Genomic DNA, 8880 nt, shown 5'->3' with positions numbered 1-8880 from the left:
TTAGATTCTTATTCTTAAAGTATAATCTGTTCCTCATAATTGAATAACTCGAGTGATCATTCTACATATCTTCATATTTGTGTTTGTTCTTATTTTCTGCATATTGTTCATCAAATCACAATTAGGGTTTTATTCCGAACAAGCCTGTCCTGCTAATCTGGTATTACTTCAATTTGATGCGTATTCGTTTCGCATGTTCTCATTAGATCTGATCAATTCTTGATTTAATACTGATTTTATTGTTTTAATTGTTTTAATCCTTATTTATTCAACCGATCTTTTTTTGTTCTTAAGCCCATTATTGTCACTACTATTCATCGTTTGGAACGTACATAATCAGGTCTCAATGAAACTTCAGATTCACTAAATTCTCTAGTTCGATTTTCTCACTCGATTTTTCTATCCAGATCATCTAATGTTTTTGTTCCAGTTTATTAATCTTATTTTCTTTATCAATTCGATTTTGTGATTCAGTTATATTTTGAATCTCAATTTTTTGATCGACTCTTGTAATCAATTCTAATACGATTGATGTTGAAGAAAATTTTGTTGATTTTTGATGACAATATGGGTTGTGCTTGCGAACATACTTTCTTCTTTTGATTGGAGGCTTTTTCTTTACGTACATAGTTGGAGTTCTGGGATTGCCAAAAGGGCTTCCTCTCATTGAGATTTTTTTGATATCTCCTATTTCGTTGACGTTTCTGCTCTACAAGTTGCTTGGATGATTTGTGAATATTGACATTCGGTTTCGCCTTCCTGGCCTGAGGTTCGGTTCTCACTGGCTAAGGTTCGCTTGTACTGTTAGTTTCACTCGTTCCTTTTCAAAATTCACTTTAAACGTCCTTGGTGCCACTTGTACTAGCTTTATTGAACCCTGATGGTTTGTTTATTGGTTTAGCTATGTATCTGCCTTTCAATCTCCACGAGGTTCGTTTTGACAAACCTTTCATTTCATCTGCATTGTCGGTTGGGGCTGACCAAAAATACTCATCACAACCCTCAGCGTTGTCTTCATCTACTAAGTTTGTTAGCTCAACAGTATGATCCTTGGAAACTCCAGTGGTAGCATATACTTGATTTAGAACGGTTTGTATCTTTTGGTATACCACGACCTTCTCTTTCCGGACTCTGATCTTGTCTTTAGACAATCGAGCGAACTCAACAGAGTTTTCGGATATAAGGACTTTTGTTGGTTCAGGTTTAGTTTTAATAAATTCAGAACAGTTAACCTTGTCCTCTACAAATATTTCACTTATGTCACTGTCCTCATCAAATTCATATGTATTTTCAGCATTAATCTTGTCATCTGAACTCAACTTAGAACTCAATGAATCAAATTTTTGTACGGTTTCGGTCTTTATTTTCAATCTATCATTTTCATCTAGTAAGTTTCTGAGCATGTCCTTGTGGTTTTTGGACTTTATAAATGACTAAATTTTGTCCAATCCAATTCTATAGGCTTCAAAGGTTTCTTCTGATGAAACAATTGATTCATAATTATAACAATCAACATCTATTTCTTCTTCCTTAAATTCAAGGAAAGGCAAAATCATTTTGTGAATCTTTTTGCCAATCTCACAATCTAAATGCAACTGAGTAATATTGAAATAAAGACGTTTAGTAATCAAGCAAAAAATATTCCTTTGTTCCAAAAAATTTAAATTGTCAAGTTGTAAATAAATCAATTCGTCTCTTGCCCTAACCAACTCTAATTTCTTCTTCTCTATCCACATCTTTCGCTCCTCACTCTTGGAAGACAACCTGCTAATTTAATCAGTTAGGTTAGAATTCGTGAGGCGAGTTTGTTTTAGGCTACCATTTAAACTAGAGAAGGTGAATTTCAAATCATTTAGCTCTTTTTCATAGTTAGATACTGGTATTTTAATGGATTCAAGGATTGAATGTACCTTCTTGATCAACTTATCACACTCGTTGATCTGCTCTCCGATTGGTTTTGTGGTAAAGCATTTGTCTTCCCTCTCCTTCGCTTCTTCAAACCCACCATCTATTGTGTAGGCTCTCATTTGTGACACTCTAGCTATGACCATCAAACATCTGTCAGCAACCTCAGAGACTTCTTCCTTCGCAAAAAAATTCCCTACCATGTGTGGGCTTGCGAGCTTCTTCATCTTCCGAGTCAGTAGACCAAACTTCTACTCCACCGAACTCATTCTCTATGACATGTTCCTACACAATCAAAGCATACATAGATTTTTCATTTGTTTTCTTTTGATTTCCTCCGGCTTACGCATGAAGTAAGCTTCATCATCTTCTCCCTCTTTCTTCTCATCCAGTCTCCTCAACATGCATTCCTTTGCTAGATGGTTTTTGCCATGACAATAATTGAAGTCATAACCTGAGACACCCACCAACTTGCTCTCGTTCTTCTCTTCTTCTTTCTGATGATCGCTTTTAATTTCCTCTTTTGTTTTCTCTGAGCTGTAACTTCCCTGCCAGTTTCCATTCTTGGTGGTAGGGAATTTCTTTCTGGGAAACCGCTTGGGGTTAGATAGCATCAAAGCATACTCTTCATTAGTCAAATCACACTCAAAAAGATCTAAATCTGCTTCTTAATCAACAACATTCTTAAGCTTTCAAATAAGAGCCAAGGATCCCATGCCAGAGACTACTTTCACTTCTTTTGGCACAACATTTTCATGTGACTTGAAAATCCCCACGAGCTTTTCCAACGAGTAAGTCTTGAACTGTTCATGAGCTTTAACAGTTAAAACCCATGCCATCCATTTGGGTCTTAGGCCTTTCATGAAAGTGACCTTCTGCTCGATCACCTCTCTGCCAATTTCGTGCTTAATCATCTTACTGAGAAGATGGCTGTAACGATTGAATATTTCAACAAGACTTTCCTTAGACTTTTGCTTGAAGTGACTAAACTCCGAAAGTAGAAGAGTTTGGATGGAATGCTCGAGATCCTCATCGGTCGAATATAACTCATTAAGCCTTTCCCAAATCTCCTTTGCAGTAATACACGAACTTAATAGACGAAAGGTATCAGATGGTAAAGCGAATGTGATCATCCTCATTGCTTTTATGTTGCTAATCAGTTTGTCCTTCTCATCTTGAGGGACTTCTTTCACATCTACCATTACCAGATTGTACTCTTTCTGTGTCTTGATGGTTCTGTTGGTTCCTGATATGTGCATATTTAGTTCATATTAAGTATAGATTTTTATTCATTTATTAGCTAAATTATTGCATTTTATGGACAAAAGGTACTTAAAAGTGTTTGAATTATATTTTCAGTCCAAAAATGAAGCTCGGAAGCAGAAGGAAGCAGGAGAAGCGGTTGAGAGATCAAGAATGGAACAAAGAAGAAAAACACCAAAAATAACACCTACTCGGCGAGTAGGGTCGACTACTCGGCGAGTCCGATCGAAGAATCGAGAAGATAATGACTCGGGATCCCAGAGACTTATCACAAAACGGGGACTGAGAGATGGACTCGACGAGTCGCCACCTGACTCGACGAGTCGATTCGTATATATAAAGATAACTCCTCAGAACGATAGAGGAGAATTCTAGAACGATTCAGAAGAGTTTAGCTGCGATTGAGAAGGCAGAAAAACCCTAGAAGACGACGAGAGAAGCTAGAATTCAATCCCGAAGAAGAATTGAGGCAAAATTTCATCATTCCACTTATTCTTTTGTTTTATCATTAAGGTTAAACAATTTGACTTTGTTTGTTTGTTGCTATTTACTTCAATTATGAGCTAAAACTTTTAGACTTCTGTTTGGGGATACAAAGTTGACAATATGGTTTGATTGATTGGTAGGATTAATTCTAAGTTGGTGAATTTTTGTTATTTTAGCTTGCTAAAGAACCTTATGTGTGAATAATAATTAATTTTCTGTTAATAGGAAGATAATTGATTAGCGTGAACATCTATTGATTATTAACCACATATGCTATGTGATCACTATGCCATATGTCTAAGATTAATGAATATGAAACTAGAATTAATAAGAAAATTGAGTAAATTCATGTGCAAGCTTGTAAGATGACCATCAAACAAGAAGTTAATTAAAAGAATAAATTAATTAACTATTGCAAGTCTAAATTAACCCGAATAATTAATCTAGTAAATCTAATTAAATTAGACAACTGGCCACTGTTTAAGTTAGTTTATTTGCTAAGGATTAGTGTAGTGAATGCGAATCTAATCACTTGAATCGGTAACCAACGAAAGAATTAATCCATTGCACCATTACCTTGAAATCAACCATAGAATCAACTAAGTTGAACTAAACAGAAGTTCCCTTCCATTTATTGAATCTAGTTAGTATTTTGTTTTCTAGTTTTCAAGTAAGTAATAGTTAGTAAGTTTCTAGTCTTATAAAACTAGATAAAACCCCTACTTATTAATTAACTTAGATAAAATTAGTTTTTAATTTTAATTTGTCGTTCCCTGTGATCGATGCCCTGCTTATTTAACTATACCACAATTGATAGGTTCACTGTCTTTTGTGTGTTATTTGATAATTAAAAGTAGGTTTAAAACTAAGTGAGTTTACACACATCAAGTTTTTGGCGTCGTTGCCTGGGACGGTTCTAAATTAACATTAAATTCTAGTTTAATCGATCCTCTGTGTGGGATTTATCTTACACAAAGTTATTTAAGAAGCAACTCAGTAAGTAGAATTAGTTTTATTAAAATTTCGTTTTAGAGTAACTAGAAATTTTTTTCTGTTTTTGCCTTGAACTCGCCGAGTGCACTCGTGCCGACTCGGCGAGTACATCGCTGTTCAGTTTTAAATTTTTATTTTATTTTTGTTCTTTTTACGTGTTTTTCTATTTTGTTTACAGTTGTTTCATGACCCGAGGATCTGATACACCTCTGGTCCCCCCTCTTGAAGACCCGGAATCCGCACTAAGGAAGAGCAAAGGCAAAGCCGTTGGAGAATCCGCTTATTCAAAGAACTCGCCACTCAAAAATCTCAAGCCCGTTTTCAGCAAGAAGAGGAGCAACAAATCCGGAGCATCCAGTGCCTCTTTGACTATTGAAGACCCAATTCAAGAAGATATCGAATACGAGACCGAGGAAGAATAAGAACCCACATTCGAGCACGACTCCGAGTTTGAAGACGATTTAGTCATTACTATGGCTAATATCGATGAAGTCCCCATGGGGGAATGGAAGAGGAGGATGCGCGATGACACCGGCCCGGGACTTGTGCAACCCGCAATTCCCGCAACCGCCACTTTCGTGCTAAAAGGCCATATTCTCGCTCAACTCAAGGAGATTCCTTTTTATGGGAATGATCACGAATACGCCTACAAGCACTTAGATGAAGTGAATGATGTGGACGACTACTTCAATGTACCGAATATCCCCCGCGAGACCCAACTTCTTTGCATGCTCCCAGTCACGTTCAAAGGAGCTGCAAAGGATTGGTTAAAGTCACTTCCTCCAGGATCAGTCACCACATGGGCCAAGATGAAAGAGGAGTTCATAGATCACTTTTTTCCGCCCTCCAAAATAGCCAAGCTAAAGAAAGCAATTGCCAACTTCGAGCAACAGCCCGGAGAATCTCTTTATGAAGCATGGGAAAGGTACAAGAGTTTGCTTAGAAATTGCCCACATCACGACCTTAATAGCCAACAAGAGGTCTCCATTTTCTACGATGGAGTCAATGTCACCACAAGGGAATTGTTAGATTCTCAAGGTCCGCTCACGAAGAAGGTGCCCCCGTTAATGAAGGAGCTAATTGAAGAATTCTCTAAACACTCTAGAGAATACCACAATCCAAGAAACGAAGTAAATCGGGGAGTAGTGAACGCAGCAAATGATAGCATAGCGGCGGTGATTGCTAAGCTTGATAGTCTTGATAGAAGAATGACAAAAATGGATCAAACAATCCATGCTATGAGGGTGGGATGTGAAAATTGTAGAGGGCCCCATCTCACCAAGGATTGTGATTTGGATGAGAATGGAAATAAGAAAGCTCAAGTCTTCTATTCAAGTGGCGATCGATACGAAGAAAATTGGCGAAAACCTAAGAAGGAATGGCTCCCATACAAAGAGTATAAGAAGGCTAAGGAGGAAAAATACAAGAAGAAGGAGAGGGGACTATATCAAAGAGAAGAACCGGTAGAAAAGAAAGTTGATCTGGAAGAAATGTTCACTAGATTCATAGCCGTGTCCGAAAAGAGACACAATGATCACGATGCTGCAATACATGAGACCAGAGACATGCTAAGGAGTCAGCAGGCATCCATTCTCAACATTGAGAAACAGCTGGGACAACTTGCACACCAAGTGAACGAAAGAAGACCGGGTCAACTTCCAAGTAACACCGAAACCAATCCGAGAATGGAGAATGTGAGTGCAGTGACCTCCAGTAAAGAAGAAATTTTCACAAATGCATAGAGGATCTCCAAGAGGACGACAGAAAGGGAAGAGGAGTCGACTCCAGCAAAACCCGATCTGACTCGCCGAGTCCCTCTAGTGGACTTGATGAGTCCATGCGTGAATGATAAAACTGTCAGTCCTTTAAAGCCATATAATCCTCCTTTTCCATACCCAATTAAAGCCATGCCTGCAGAAAAAGTTGAAGCATATAGAACCTTCATGAAGCATGTTAAAGCCTTACAAGTTAATGTGCCATTTGTGGAAACGATGCTCCAGACACCAAAATACATCAACTTGCTAAAAGGTCTTTTTGCTGCTAGGAAAGATTTGGCTGAAGTCGCGGAGGTACTGTTGAGTGAGCTACCCGAAAAGAAAGGCGATCCAGGGAATATTATAATTTCGTGCCAGTTTGGTAATGAAGTTGTCACCCAAGCATTGACCGACTCGGGTGCAAGCATCAATCTGATGCCTTTCTCTTTCTATAAGAGGTTGAATTTACCGGAGCCAAGACCGGTAAATATGAAGATCCATTTGGCAGACAAGACAATAATTCATCCACAAGGTGTTTGTGAGGATCTCCTTATTAAAGTAGACAAGTTTATATTTCAGGTAGACTTTGTGGTGGTTGACATGGAAGAAGACCCCAAAATTCCAATCATTTTGGGGAGATCATTTTTAAACACCGCATGTGCCTTAATTGATGTAGGTGAGTCTACATTAACATTGAGGGTGGGTGATGAGTCCGTAATATTTAAAGCTTTACCAGAAGCTAAGCAAGAAGAGGAACGAAAAGAAAACATCTCATTTATCCATTTGGATGATGAGATATTACAAAAAGAACTTGAACTTTTGCAAAAAGAAGATCCAACCAAGTTTCTGCTACATTCTGGAGAGTATGGAGATGTTAACAAGGACTTGGAGGAGTTAGAAAAGCTACTGGAAGAAGTTGACTCAGAAAACACCCAAGAAATGGTGGAATATGATCAGACTCGCTGAGTCACTTTAGTGGACTCGACGAGTCCAGTCGAATTTGATAATAACTTGGACGGTTTGGATCTGCTGGTTGATAGTCCTCTATATAATCTAGATTTGGAAAATTTTCCTCATTCTTTAGGAGAACAAACAGAAAAAGAAGACATGGATACGGAAGTTCAACGCACCTATATAGCATGTCTTAATGCAATTACACTTGAAGATGGGGTGAGCATAGAGAAAGAAGAGGAGGCAAAAGAAAGGAGGGTGGAAGCTGATCGACCATTCATTACCAAACCTAGAGCACGCACCTTCACAAAATACGAAGTAAATCAGTTTGAAGGAAAAAAAAAGTGAAAAAGAAGGAGAAAACGAATGGGATGAAGAAGAAAAAGAGGAGAATGGAAGCCCAAGCAGCTGAGGATGATGCTGTGAAAAAAAGAGAGAGGAAGCAAAACGGGCTTACAAAAAGAAGATTCACGCTTACAAAACGAAGTACAAAACACATAAGACTAGGCGTGCATTCCCGATGCTGGAAGATGACGAGACGTAGATGGGAAGGAGTCCAGCTAATCACTCCTTAAAAAGAAGCGCTTGGCGGGAGGCAACCTGTTATTTAGAGTTTGCTTTCTTTTACCATTTTAGTTTTGTTTGGATTTTTTTCGTTTTTTTTAGAATTTTAATCTTCCAATTCGTCGGACATGTCTGCTTGAGAGTGTGCATGGGCTACGTGTGGGGTGAAATGATTTTAAATAAATAGCAAAATTTTGAAAATTATGAATTTTTTTGCAAGACACTCGCCGAGTCTTACCGTGACTCGACGAGTCCATATGGATTTCAGAAAAAAATTGACATCGCGACTAGACTCGCCGAGTCTGACCCTAACTCGACGAGTCGGTATTATTTATAGAAAAAAATAATATTGAAATTACTTTTACAACCGGTAACTAGCGTTTTAACCCTAATGAATCAGTTTCTTTTTCACACACACTCGTCATGCGCCTCTCCCTCAATTCTCTCTCAAGCATTCAAGTGTTCCTCTTCCATTATTCTTCAAATTTTTCAAGTTTCATCACAAAAGGTAACAAATTTCTTCCTCTTTTCTGTTAAAACTATGATTTTAAGGCTATCTATAATGGAAATTGCATAGAAAGAACCGATTTTGAAAAAATATTAGATTTCTAGGGTTTCGATTTCTCAAAGATTATGATGTTTTGCATGTTTATTCTTGCCTAAATACCTTATATACATGTGTCTAGACAACCCCAAAACCGTTTATGGTGCATGCATGCACTATTTATATACATATAACCCTAATAAATGACGACTGGACAACCCTAAAACCGTTTACAAAATGGACTGAAACTAACAGCCCAATGACGCAATCTTTTAAGCCTAACGAAAACATTCGGTAGTAGCCTACGAGAACCAAGAATTGTCGAATTTCCGTTGGTGTTTTTGGAATCATCCAGTCTTCAATGGCCTTGATCTTGGAAGGATCCACATGAATCCTTTCCTCACTGACTACATGCCCCAA

The 8880-nt window shown here is 37.9% G+C and overlaps 1 non-coding gene across 1 annotated transcript; it reads right to left on the bottom strand.

Annotated features, from left to right (window-relative positions):
• Positions 1 to 5504: 5504 nt before the first annotated feature.
• Positions 5505 to 5611, bottom strand: LOC145077561 (small nucleolar RNA R71). Its single transcript, XR_013693303.1, has one exon. It is a non-coding gene; the product is annotated as a small nucleolar RNA R71 (small nucleolar RNA).
• Between the last annotated feature and the right edge of the window lie 3269 nt (positions 5612 to 8880).

Source organism: Lactuca serriola, chromosome 9 (genome assembly GCF_051521515.1).
Source record: "Lactuca serriola cultivar US96UC23 chromosome 9, Lser_US96UC23_V15, whole genome shotgun sequence".
NCBI classification, from domain to species: domain Eukaryota; kingdom Viridiplantae; phylum Streptophyta; class Magnoliopsida; order Asterales; family Asteraceae; genus Lactuca; species Lactuca serriola.
This window is presented reverse-complemented; position numbering and strand designations above follow the sequence as displayed.